This window comes from Rattus norvegicus, chromosome 15, assembly GCF_036323735.1.
Source record: "Rattus norvegicus strain BN/NHsdMcwi chromosome 15, GRCr8, whole genome shotgun sequence".
NCBI classification, from domain to species: Eukaryota; Metazoa; Chordata; class Mammalia; order Rodentia; family Muridae; genus Rattus; species Rattus norvegicus.
The window spans coordinates 17,970,154-17,984,510 of record NC_086033.1 but is presented as its reverse complement, the minus strand read 5'-3'; the positions used below and the strand labels follow the sequence as shown (position 1 = coordinate 17,984,510).

The 14,357-nt window shown below is 39.8% G+C and overlaps 1 long non-coding RNA gene across 3 annotated transcripts in view; it reads left to right on the top strand.

Moving 5' to 3' along the window:
• The window catches only part of LOC134482085 (uncharacterized), a 73,447-nt gene that overhangs the window by 3,726 nt on the left and 55,364 nt on the right, over positions 1 to 14,357 (top strand). Inside the window, exons 2-3 of one of the 3 annotated variants that reach the window (XR_010058103.1) lie at positions 5,227 to 5,341; positions 9,132 to 9,682. The exons of 1 other annotated variant lie outside the window; for it this stretch is intronic. This is a non-coding gene — a long non-coding RNA (uncharacterized LOC134482085). Of the gene's footprint in view, positions 1 to 5,226; positions 5,342 to 9,131; positions 9,683 to 14,357 lie in introns of those variants that run through there. One more of the 3 variants, XR_010058101.1, reaches the window with a different exon arrangement.

The window sequence follows — 14,357 nt, the reverse complement described above, 5'->3', positions numbered from 1 at the left end:
AAATGGTGCATGGAGCCCACCATACTGCAAAGTGGCCTCTGATTCCTGTGGTTCTAAGGACATTTCTCTCTCTTGACAAAGAAGAGATCACAGTTCCTCCAAGGTTGACCAGTTGATATTCAGACAGGGTCAGTGATCACTACACCCCACTGTAAGGGAAGTGAGCAAAAAAATCAAATCAAATCAGAAGGAAAGTGGCAGGGCAAGAAGATCTCAGCAGGAGCAGAAATCTTAAACGCTAAACTGCATGTATACAAGAGATGGTGAGCTACAAGCAGACTGTGAGTGGGGCTTGGGCCACACTGCCAGGGACTTGACGTGTAGCACATACGTTGCCTCTTCTTGTCAGCAGGACATCCTGCCAGAAGCAGACATCCAGCTTATTATTCATAAATATGATTGGAAACCACACTTGGAGACTTTTTCCCCATCTGTCTAATTAAATGGGATGTCCCCAAAGGCAGCCCAACATGAGCTTCAGTGTGTACCCTCAGCATAGCTTTTGGTACTGGATAAATATTAAACAATAGTCTAGTAATAAAAGATTAGCATTTCCCACAAGACTTTTGTAGCTGCAGTAAAAAGAACTCTGTTGAATGGAGTGCCTCCTGTTTTTCAAATGTCTCAGTGGGAGGCTCACTGTCTGTGTCAATCACAATTTCTCACCAGGTAAGCCAAGCTCCATGGAGACTTCACATAAAATTATTTCATGCTGGAGAATAACCACATACAAACTCAAGGAAGAGCCATGTTATTCCTTACTGTGTTAGAAGTAGGAGTCAATCAAGTAAGTCATTAGATCACTTCTTCCAGGAGGAGTCATGACCACAGTGCCACTACTCCACAGACCTTCTTGTGATCATTGAGATAGCCTTTGGTCAGTGTATAAGTGATGTGGCATTTAGAGCCTCTTTAGTGGGAAAGATGGTGTGTGAAAACCTACAATAAAGTTTGTTCCTCCATGGAAATAAAGAGTATACTATTAGATCTATTGAGCCGAGAGGAGGTATTTCTTGAGAGCATTCTAGATGTTAGACCGTTGCTGGGTTATGAAGATAACACTGTGATAAAAGCCTTGGCATGTCCTGTGCTTCTAATGTGCAGAAGCGATTCTGTGTGGAGGAAATAATCAGTGGTTATAGTGGTAATCACTGTTTTGAAGGAGTCACAGAGTAAGTAGTAAGACAGTTGAGTTCTATAAGAGGTGGGAAGGGATATCTAAGAAGGTGGACTAGAACTGTGGATGGAGAGGTGACTACAGGCAGAGAGAAGTTCTACAAAAATATATGCAGAGTTAGGAAAGATCTTGGTGTGTCCTGCGTGGCAAAATACAACATGCCAAGGAGAAAGAGGGACCAAGATACATGGATGAGGTGGGACAGAACTCATGTACTTGTGGTGTGGACTGCGGTATATATCCCACTGCTGGGATGATCTCAAGGAAATTGACATTAAGCACTTGGAACTAAAATGGATTTTTTTGTGTGTGTGCAAACTGTAAAATGGCTTGGAAAGATGAATAGTGATAGCATAGGGCTTGAGCTTGGATGGGAAGGGAATAATGAATCTCAGAAGCAATATAAAGGGATTGATAATCAATTCATGTAGCCATGATGAAAAGCTGGTGGGCCTTGACTTCCATGACAAAGTCCCTCTGCCTATTCCTACTCTGCCTGTCCTAGCCTTGCATGCTCACTATGTGTGACCCTAATTATGAAGATTAGTGACAACAAAGTAAAGAGGCACAGCTTCCTCACCAAAAAGACACATCAGTTCTCTGATCTCTTGGGAATCATTGTTTGGATAAAGTCTATACCTAACTTTAAAGTCATACTGTAGAACTTGAAGAAACATCCTATTTGCCCCTGTGATTTCCAACCTTTGAAAAGCTGGAAAGTTTAGAGCAACTGAAGTAGTTTGGCAAGAATAGGCACTTGCTGCTAAGCTGGGTGCCCTCAGTTCGATTCCTAGGACCCAGATCGTAGAAGAAGAGAACAAATTTCTGCAAGCAAATTGTCCTCTGGCCTCCACACAGGTACCATGGCAACCTTGCCTACGTGTATGTGCAAAAAACAAACAAAAACAAACAAACAAACAGACAAAAACAAAACAAAACAAAAAAAACCCAAACCAAAATATAGAAAACAATTTAAAATGTAGAGCCCTCACTAATAATAGAACACAACACTCCCATGTCATTGTCACACAGCTTCTTTTTAAAAGAGATGTAGCCTGAGAGATAAAATTTCACTTTATGAAGCCAATAATATGGAAGCTGCCTGAAAACAACGTACCCACAGGATGGTGGAGAGGAAACTATAGTCCTTGTGGAGTTAAGGAAATGCTAGGACTTTTATAACGTCATTGCTACAACTCTCAAACTATGCCTTCAAACTACCTGAGTGTTTAATTCAAGAGTGTCTGAAGAAGTCTTCAGCCTCCTTATCCAAGGGAGAAAGCAGAGAATGTGCCCGGGCCAAGTAACATACTCCTCTGTCTACTGCCAGGTATGTCTTACACCCCTATTTGGCTTGTGGAACCCTGACTTCAGGGCCATTCGGGGCCTGTGCCAGGCTCTTTCTTACTTGGTCTTAACTGCTTTCCCCACAAGTCTCATAATACAGTCTTTGTATTTTTGTTTATTCTTTTAGCAGATGAAAATTTTGAGACGTGAGGTGATAAAGAATGAACTGACTGGTTTTAGGTGTCATCTTGACACAAATTAGAATCATCAGAGAGGAAGCCTCCTTGGAAAAGGTGCCTCCATGAGTTCCAACTAAAGGGCATTTTCTCAATTAGTGAACAATGGGGGAGTGCCCAGCCCATGGTAGGTTGGGCCTTCCCTGGGCTACTGATCCTGGGTTCTATACAAAAGCAGACTGAGTAAGCCCTTCAAAACAAGCTAGCAAGCAGCAGTCCTCCATGGCCTGTCCATCAGCTTGTCTTTCCAGGATCCTCTCGTGCTTGAGTTCCAGACCTGCCTTCCCTCAGTGAGGTGGAGATGTAATCTGAAAACACCCTTCCCTCCTCCTCTTGACTTTTGGTCATGCTGTTTTGTTACAGCAATAGAAGCATCCTAACTAAGACAAAGGATACCATTTTATGTGGTGTATCTGTTGACAACATAGTGGAAAATGCTATCAATTTTACAGAGATTTTAGGTAAAGTTGTCTTTTATTCCGTGCTGTTGCTTTCATCTATTTTGGGGAACTAGTTACACATACGACTCAGTGAACATTTAAACAAAACAAGTGCCATGGTCTTAAGGCCTTATTGTGGCTTTGATGAGGGTTCTTGAGTCATAATTGATATCTTCTTAACAAACACAAGCTACTCACTCTGGGTTTAAGATCCTGGAGCTGAGACAAAGGCACATGATTTGGCCAAGGAAAACACACTTAGCTGATGGCAGAGTAGGGGTACTGGGCCAGTCACTCACTCTCCATTGTAGACCTTCCCCACTATAAACCTATAGGCACCTTTTAAGGTAAAGAAAAAACTAGTGGGGAGGAGAACCCTTCAGAGAGGAATGAGCAAGCTTCCTTAATCCTACTGGACAGAAGTGCAGAGAACACAGCAGAAAAGCACTGGAGGTCCAGTCTCCAGTCACTGGAGAAGAGACTAGAGGGTGGTAATGTTTGATTGATTGTTGTCTCACATGTGCCATGGTTTGCCATGTGGTCTGATCAAATCCTGGTGGCTTTTTAGGAGGTAATGGGCTGGTTGCCTCATCCATGAAGAGCTGAGCTGTTTTACATCTGCCTTTGCCAGATCAAGTGACTTCATAAAAGGGCAATTTAAATGCCCTGGGCACCAGAGGAAATCTCTTGCCTCCTTCCTCATTAGACTACAGCTTCCTGCTATAATCATTTGCTGGTAATGAAAAATCAAAATTCTAAGCACTGTATACTAAAAACTTCCTTTGGAATGAAAGCAGAGGTCATGGTGAACTGAGAAATAGTGGCATGTGATAACTGGGAGTGGGTGCAGAGCCCTTGACATTTCTTTAGAAATTTAAGTTGAAGAGAAACCTTAAGAGTGGCATTTAAATTTTTTGTCTGCTCCCATTTTCCTCCAAACTGGTAATTTATTGTCCTTCCTTCTGAGTACACTTGAAGCCACATTAGGAAAGTCTCCAGTGGGAAGCCCAAATCCACAGACAGAGGTATTGACCAGAAATGTAAGGGCAAACTAATTCAATTACTTTCACTGGAGTTTAAAATATAATCCTCACCCAAGCATGTGGGTGCCCCTCACAAAAGGAGAGAGCTTTAAAAACATTGATTATGTTACCCCCAAAGGGCAAGCCAGAATGTGGCCTTGAATGCCTGAGGGTTTTTGGAGGGCCAGAAATATGTTTCTGTCAGCACAGGAACCAGAACTATATGGAATGACGGAGGAAATGAAAAATCAAACTGAAAGTTAAACACTTTGCTTCAGACAACCCAGTATGATGATTAAAACGCTGAATTGCTTTTTAAAAAGGTTTACCCACTCTAAGAAAAAAAAAAGTGAGAGGACCTCTTCTCACCCTACCCCCACTCAGTTTTCTCAAAGCATCTGTTAGAGAAAATAAAATGGAAACATATACATATATATATATATATATATATATATATATATTCATTCTTGGAAAACAATTTGATCTTTTTTATCTGAAAGTTTTTGCCAATGTTTTCATCAGTTCTCTCAGAGATAGCTACGATTCTGCTTTCACTTTGAACAAAGAATAAATTGGGTTTTTTTACAGTGAAAAATAGGAGGCTTGCTAAAAGCACTAACTTCAAAATGGTCCTTATTGTATATTTGGAGAGAGACTATTGGGGGGAAAGTGCCCGGCACTGCCAGTACTGAGAAGCCCTCTTTGGCTTGTATTAAACTTTGGGACTCTTCTGGGGGAGCGGTGAGTTAAGATTTGCTAAGCCTCAGTGTCATTAATTTTCTTGACTCTGTTTCTGATTCATTCACTTGTGGCACCATTAGAAATTTATTTTTAATTCCTTGTTGTCTGTGAAAAGCATATTGCTAGAAAAACAAGCACATCTTACATATGCCTGACATTTTTAAAAAATGAATGTAACGGATTTCCTGCACAGAATAAACAACTTGTCTTTCCCTTTCATAGCTGAACAATATTTACGAACCTTCGAAATAGGCTTGCTAATATGTTTGCACAGCCAAGCAATTGTCCTGCCTCAGGAGCTCCTTTGTTCTCTCCTTTCAAAGGCTCTGTCTTTAGCTCTCAGAAATCTACTCGGACCCCCAAATCCAGGTCACTGACCATCAGCAAGGCCAGCCTTCACTAGATGCCCTGCTTGATTCAGAGTGGCCATGTTCACAGGTAACATGGATTGTTCCAGAATTATATCATGTATTGTACATGCTAGCAATGTCTTAATCTACTTTCTTTGGAATGTTGAAGTCATTTAAATGACCACAAATATCTGACTTACATTCCCATTCCAATATTCACTTAGACCCTGGGCAAAATACTCTCATTTTCTAAGTCTTCATTTAATCAACAATATTTGACATAGATATTTAAATACACCCTTCTTAAAAGAAGATAAAGATTAAATGGAGACAGGATTATAGCATGCTTAGCACAACTATAGGCATGCTAATAATATAATTCTTAGTTGTTAAGCCATTGGGAAAGTAGCCCCTCTGATTTTTATATACAGGTTTGCGTTTTATGAGATGCTTCCTTGAACAGCACTTTAAAAACAAGTTGGTGTTAACATTAATGTTGTGCCTTCTTGAATATGTTTTTTTTTGTGCCTACAGATTAATCACAGTTGATTCTATTTCTCTTGGGGTCCTGCCCTTTAAGTTTAAGCTGCTATGAAGAAAGATGGTCACTGTTACAGATGCAAACTTGGGCTTTATCCTAGATACTCAGCCAAGGGTGGAAAAGGTTTTCTTACAATAATTTTTCAAAAAGTCAACCAAGCAAAAAATTATCCAGGTTGAATTGATCTGATCATATATTCACACATTAAATGTGTGTGTTCACTCTAGAATATTATTATTAGCTTTGTAGTTGAAAACTGCCCTTCCCTGGAATCCCCTTCTAGAGCATTAATTAAGTGTAGACCTATGCTTGTCAGTCTCTCCTAACTGCTTTAGAGTTGTCCCTTTGTGCTGCATTGTGGGTAGTTTCATCAAATCCAGCTAACTGCTTTTTGTGGAAATGTATCTGATATGTTTTGTTCAACCAGCTGATAGAATTCACAGTGCTTGACTACATATTCTATTGTCAATATTATACCTGGTTCTCTTACAAATCCTCATGGTCTTTTAAAAATAATGTTCTAATCCCTTTCTAGGACTTTTATGACCTTCTTATCTTTGGCAATTTAAGCACATTTATTTCATAGCTTCAGTGAGAATATTTATAGTTCTAGAGATGCTAATTATCTTGTCTGTTACATCCTTGGGTTTTCTATCTTGGCACTTTGTTGGCCAGTACAAATAATCTTATTAAAAATGGCTTTGTCACTGGAGTTGGGACTAGGATTGGAGACATTTTTTGCAAATCTTTTATGTCTTTTATCACTGGAATCTGTGAAAATAAATGCATATTATAATGCTGGGGTTGCAAGAAGGAAACATCACACTAGAAAATTATTTTCCTTTCTTTTTTCAGTACTGTGCCTTGAGCCCCGGATTTCCTGTATATTAGGAGTTTAAATTTGTTTTTGTTAGTTTGTTTGTTTGCTTGTTTATTTTGTTTTTAGAAATGTTATCATTTTATTTCTTGTAAGTGAGAAAACTAGCACCATCCCTGGCCTGGCTTCACTGTTGGCAAAATACTGTCTCCGGGGTTTGGAGAACTGGGTATAAAAATATGTCATGTAGTTCCATGAGTGTGCTGGGAAACAAATTATATATTAGAGATCTTTAAAAGACATTGTAGAATTCAAACTGTAGACACAGTTTTCAGTGTATTGACAGTAACAAACCCTTTACTGTTTGTTGCTCAGGTCTTAGAAAACATCAGAAAATTCATGAAGAAGAAAGACCTTATGAATATGAGCAATATAGTAAACAGTTTCTTCTTTTCTTTTTTCTTTCTTTCATTCATTCATTATTTTCATATTTAAACATTTCCATTTAGCGTTCTGAAGACTGAGTACAGGGATGAACTACATCTCAGATAATGTTTCTGTAAGCAAAACATATGCCCGTTATTAAGGCAAGACAGTGGGATCCCCGAGACTCTGTCAGACTCTCTGTCCTGCACTGTGCTCACTTCCTCATCTGGGAACTTTCCTTCTCGTGACTTGCATGTATTGCAAAGCTATCAGTAGAGAATATTGCATTCTCTTCTACTTTTCTTTGCTTGTTTTCAGGTTGATTTCCTATGCTGAGGTTCCTTAACCCCATGTTAATTTGGACCGGATACCTGATCAGGAAAATTGCTTATTCAAACCTCTGAGCCTCGAACTAATTTAATGTTACAACTATAATTTTTGACCTTTTGGTAAAGTAACAATAAATTCATGGTCCCTAGTTTATTTATTTAATAAGTTGTTTTGAATTCCAGGTATGTCCGTATGTTTGGTATTTTTTGGTCATCTCAAAATATAAAAATTAATTTCTCACAAGGATTTATTTTAACACCAAATAATCCAAAAGACAATCCTTGCTAAGAATGTCTCCAGATTATTCGGAATATAAGACATTGAATAACTATCACTGTTTCTACAATTTAATCAGTACTGGGAGCCAATGATTAAATCTTCAGGAATAAATAAGGATATATCATGGTTGAGCTAATGTTTGCAGAGTATCTAAGCGGTAGATACTGTCATTTTCTTCTAAAAACTGGTTAGAAAGGCCAAAACCTTTTACTAGTACTGTAATGATAACCAGACTCCTCAATAACCTTTAAGCTATAAAAAACATTTTTTATATTATATATAAACTTCTAGAAATGTTCTATTGCAGTAAAATGGCAAAATACCACCCCACCCCTTTGAAAAAAGTTCCCTTTGGTCTGGTGATATGGCTGAGCAGGTAAAGGCATTTGCATCCAAGCCTGAAGATCTAAGTTCAATCCCTAGGATTTATATGGTAGAGAAAAGAACCAATTTCCACAAGCTGTTCTCTGACCCCTACACATATACAGCATACATAACACACACACTCAAATAAATAAATGCTATATAATATTAAAATAATTTTCTCATGTACCCAAATAGCCCCATTTCCCCGTGAGAAAACTGATAAGATGATTAACATCAGTACCTACATAAGGTGGCTGGTGGTCAGCAGGAGATGCTATGACTTTGTCAATGGTTGACATTGGCCTTCCTCCCTGGATGACAGTATTATGGCCAGGTCTAAGGTGGGAGAAGGGAGATATTTGTTCTCAACACAGAATATAAGAAGATTCTAAGAAATTCAGTGATTATGATAAATGATATTCTTAATTAATATGAAACATATTTGAGTTCATCATTCTATATACATACACATCCCAAAACATTGCAATGGATTTCAAGATGTAATGGCAGCATGATTTGTGAAGTAAAATAGGATTAATTAAAAATAGATTAAATTAATTAAAAAATAAATTGTATTATGGAAGCATATTTTAAGAACTCTGCATGGCAAGCTAAAGGCTGCAGCTCCAGGCTGCTTTGATGAAGGAGAGGGTTCAGTAGTTGTCCAGCTCAACATGATGGTGCTGTGAAGGAGACAGCCATAAATGAGGAAAAAAAGAGAGGGCCGTACCCTGTCCTTTCTGAAAATTTGACGTGTCATTCAATATCATATTGTTAAAGCATTGGTCAGAACCAATTGTTAAGATATTGCTATGCATTGTTATTTTCCTCGGCTTTAAATTTGTACCCAAGGAGTAGTTTATCACTTATCCTCGTCCTGGCTCTGGGATAGAGAGGTGCCTAAGAGATGTGGTGTTGGCCAAGTTATTATATCTGCTAGTTCTGCAGTATCATATCAATATTCTATAAGATGTGTTCCTCCTTGGATATTTATTCCTTAGTTTTCTGATTAGCAAAATGGTAGTGTTAATATTATTTACTTTATAAAGTTAAGTGTAGCTGTCTACAGTTAATGACAAAAAATGTCTAAACAATAGAGATCAATTTGTTCTCTCCTAGTTCGAAAGTGTGGAGAGTCCAAGTCAGCCTCTGAAGAGAGCCTGTGTCCTGGTTCATGGAGTGACTACATCTTCTGGCTGTGTTCTCACATAGCAGAAAGGCGGGGCAGCTCTCTAAAGCCTTTCACAAAGTGCTTGAATCCCATGCATGAGGACTCAGTGGCAAGGCCCTATCAGCCTGCCTCCTGATATCATCCCTTGGAGATTAGACTCCTGCTTGTGGACTCAGGGTTGGAACATTCAGTTTATGGCAGTGAGGATAACTTGTCAGTGGTAATATGAGTAATGAAAGAAATCAAAGACAGGGCAGACTTTTTGTGGCCTTGGTTGTCTTTTTTGATGACTTGTAAAAATTCCAGTAAAACATGCCTAGCCTAAAAGTTTCCATGTCCTTTTAAAGGATGTAGTTCTGTGGTATCAGTCATATCTTTATGCCCTGCAAGCCATTGTCACCACCCCTATTCAGAATTTCCAAGGATTCAAAACTGAATTCTGATGCTATTAAAGGACCAGTGAAGGTTTTAAATTAAAAAAAAAAAATCTGACTCAAAAGAACATGTGATGAGAATGGATTTGGGAAGCAAAGTGAGAAGGACATAAAGAAGAGTCGAAGTAAAAATAACGATAATTTAAGGGTTCTTCAGGTGATCCAAGGAGTGGGTCACAAAGACACAGGCTTCCAGCGTGACAAAAGAAGTGAAAAGGAAGAAAAGAAAAAGAGAGGGGACACGAATAGATAAGCAAGAGGAAGGAGTGGGTGTGGTCAGATAGGTGAGGAGATGTCAAAAAAGAGAATCCACTCTTTCCAGTGTCCCTTGGCGAAGGAAATGGAGCAGTGGGACAGATAGCCACTTCTCTCCCAAGCACTGGTGTACCAGTGTGGTATAACTGGCTCCTCCAGATGCCCACACTGAAACTGAGGCAGGTGATTAGCCTGTTTAATATGGCTTTACTTTGAAACCGAACTTAGAAATAACTTAATCTACAAATGTTGGCTATAAATATTATTATATGGAGAGTATACTTAAATCCATCTTTATTTACTATACTGTAGACTATTTTATGAAATGTATGTTCTGTGCTGAAGTATGGTGTTCTATAAGTTATTATACCACTGCCAAATCTCAATTTCTTAATCATTGACATTCTTTTCCTGGCCTGGACTGGGCTGTGATGAGAGTATTTACATCAGGGAAACGACAAAGCCTAAGGCTTGGAACTTGATGCACTCAATATTTACAATGCGGCTTTTACACTTTGACATGGCCTTTTCGCTAGAACTCTAGTTAACCTGTAATTAAATGGCCATAACACAAGCGCTCTACAGACACCAAGGAAACCATTCTGTGAGAATCAGAGCTTAAAGATTTTTGTTTATTTCATTATTGTCCCTATGTTACAGGCTGCATATCTTTTCTATCAATAAAAGCTGTGAAAAACTTATATATACAGGTAACCAGAGACACCTTTGGGAAATGGGCTTTTGAATGTTTACCAGCACACACTAACCAGACTCTATTGATGGACAGATGGCTCACACAATGTGTTAACAATGTCCGGAAAGCCCCAGTGTACATTAGCTGTGGTGTAGGAGGGTCTGTTTTATATTCACATCTCAATTTTTCATGCCATCTTCTGTATTCAGTCGATGGACTACACTTGAGGGCTAACTGAAACTCCCTAGCATTCGAGAATGAGGAGATACAATCTGCCTCAAGATGGGATATTCAAAAGAATGTTCAAAATCAGGAAGGATACAGTGCATAGGCTATTTCACCCTAGAGATAAGGTGGGACAATATTCAGAGAGTGAGCAGAGACAAGGCACGCCCAGGAAGCAGATAGAGCCAGAGGGTTGCAAGGTACATGGGATTGCAATGTCCATTCACCCTTTGGAATACAGCCCTCCTGTTGGCATGGCAACTGCTGCAAAATAAATTCCAGGTGGTACTTCAAATGGTGCCTCAGAGACTGTCCATGAGACATGTAAATTGCTTGTTTGTTATGTATAAGAATTTGCCTAACCTCCAACCTGCAATGCAAGTTTGGCAATCTCTTTTTTATTGTGTTGATATGGATTCCCAGGCCATTATCATCCTTAAACCTGTTTTTTGTTTTTTTTTCTCTACCCATCTAAAAAATACATTCAGTCATTGTGTTCCTTTTTTCCAGCCTCCTTTGGGATACCCCTGGCTTTCCATCTTGCCTTGTGATGGAAATGCTGACAGACAGTGTTTCTAGTGTCATCTTTCAGTCCCTAGTTCCCTGCTCTAAACTGGGCTGGGTTACACCGCATGCAATAGAAGGAGATACTCCCTTCTGGGAGGCCTTCTGGAACTTCTGTTGGGAACATAGCATCATCAGTTACGTTACAGCTTCTGCACTGAGGGAGGAGAACCTTAGGGCTGAGCCTCACGAATGTCTTCTAGCTATGAGACTGTCCCAAACACTAGCACCCTGCCTCTCATGACTGGCACTGATTCTAAACAAATTCATGAAAAACTAAAAATTACTTCGAAACTTCAAAACCAACTGATAAAGTCTGGCTTCTTAGATCAGTGATAGGGTTAGCAAAACAAACAAGGATTTAGACCAGAGGTTCTCAACCCATGGCCACGCCTTTGGGATACAACAACCATCTCACAGGGGTGACCTAGGACCTTCCATCAAAAACCATGGATATTGACATTACTATTCATAACTGTAGCAAAGTTAGAGTTATAAAGTAGCAACAGACATAATTTTATGTTTGGGGGTTTCAGCATAAGGTCACAGCATTAGGAAGATTGAAAGCCACTGATCTAGATCATTTCTTCTCTTGGCTTCTCCTGAAATACAGTGTGTACCAGAGACAGACAGACAGACTGGAGTTGGGAGACTAGAAGGAGCACTTTGAGCAACATTTTGAATACCTCTTGCTGATTCCTGGTCTAAACCAGGTTACCTCACTCCAGGAATGGAAGTGGATGTTCCCATTCAACTCTAGACTGCTGCTTAAAGTACAGAAATGTATCCAGCTTCTCTGCGAAGCTGGGATAGTTGATCCATCCACGTTTCTAGGAAAGTAGACGGTAAAATCCTAAGGTATAAGAGGAAGCTTCCACATTCTACTTCTTGGGAATTCAACTCACACTCCTAATGCTCTCTTTCTCCCAGTGTCTTTTGAACCTAAAAGGGAAACATTTCCTATGCTGATCCCTTGCCCTGCTCTTAGATAAAGGCAGAGTACTCTTGAAATTTGTAAAATTGGCACACTGGGCCCACAAGTTCTGCAGTTTGAGTGATGGGTGTCATTCAGTAACAGGTAATAGTCATTGCAGATAGGTCTCTATTCTGTCTGGTCACTGCTCTGGGAATGATACGTGCGTAATCCCAGTGATCAATCTTGTAAGGTAGTAACAGTATTAACACTAACACTATCAGTATGCCAGCTCATCTTCGGAGGGTGAACTAACTGGCATGTGGAGACAGGTGATAGGACCCAGTCCTCAGCTGAAAAGCACAGCTAGAATTTTAATATCTGCAGCTCAATTATAGGGAACTAATAATTCTTAACCAAGGATAATATACTGCTACAGGCTCTACTTTGGGATAGTTCTTGACATACTTTTCATTATGATTGGGATGACGATGCATTGCCATTGATGAGCAGAAAGGAGAGATACTGCCAGCGACCCTGTCGCTTACCATAGAGAACTGTCAATCCAGCATACCAAGATGGCCAGGTGGAAACAAATTCATGAAAACCTAAGCTGAGCAACCTGTACCGTGATTTCACCCACACCCCTTCACAGAGTTCTGGTGCCAAGAGACAGCATGTTCATGGCGCTCAAGTCATGTGAATCAGGAAGGCTGCTGTCAGGCAAAGTGTTGCAAAGACCAGAGGCCAGATGTACCAACGGAATGTGGAGCCTTACTTCAGAAAAGTGGAGGGGAGAACAAACACTGCGCTGTTTGTGTTTTAGAAGGGCAGGTTCCAGGAGTTAGATGGCCACCATGAAGACAGAGGTTTGAGCTGCCAGCAATGTGGTCCCGTGACTGGCTCGTTCGGTCATCCCACATCTGCATGTCTGTGTGGTGAAAAGACATTTCTCCAGAATTGACTTTCATTTGGCTTCTGGCTGAAATTTGTCAGGGACTCATACATTATTATAAACTGTATTTTTTATTATAACTGATTCTTTGATGATTTCAGATATAGTATGTAATGCATTTTGGCCATACTCATCCCTTCCTCCTCCTCATTAGCTCACTCCCAACTGTCCAGTACCCTCCTGACAATTCCCCCTTTGCTTTTATGCTTTGCTTTGCTCTGTTTGTTTGCCAGATTTGTGACCCACTGAGTTCAATCCACATGCACATGTGTGTAGAGCTACTCCCTGGAGCATGGGGGCCTCACCTGTAGCTATACCGCTGGAGACAATGGCGTCCTGGTCCTGGCTTTGTGCAGGACTTAGGTTTGGACACAGTCAGAAATGAATAGGAAATACTGCCTATGCTTTCACTGCAAAGTGTATGCTGGAGAATAGTGATACTTTGATATTTTACATGATTATATAAAATGAGGTCAGGGTGAGCATTTTTTTTTTTTTTAAGTATCATCAATGCAGTTGCCTCCTGTACTGCAGGTTCTTCCTGAGAACGCTGTCTTCATGACTCTCAAGGGATTAGCTTTAATGTTACCTCACAGTTTGCTATATGGAATCTAAATTTCCAATGACCTTTGTCTCAGGTGTGGACCAGCTGCATTGACATCATCATCTGGGAGGCAAATATGTATATATAATCCTTCGTCCTGTCTCACATTCACTGAATCAGAGTTAGCATTTTAACAAGGTCTCCAAGTTACTCTGTATTCTGGTCTATAGAGTTTTGACTTATATTCTTCGAGCTGTTGTTCTAAGAGCTATAGATCTAAATGGATGGGAGTTTTTCTCTAAGACTCAGCTGCCAAGTGTTTGAAGGCAGAAGCTGGGTCACATGTATTCCAGAGTCAATCCAGCTTCAAAATAATATGACATCGCAGATTCTTGTCACCATATAGCAATGATGTTTGTAAGAAATGTCTTTTCAACTAATTTTGTCCCAGTGCAGTTATCATAGAGTACACGAAAGAAAGAAAGAAAGAAAGAAAGAAAGAAAGAAGGAGGAGGAGAAGGAGGAGGAGGAAGAGAAGAAGAAGAAGAAGAAGAAGAAGAAGAAGAAGAAGAAGAAGAAGAAGAAGAAGA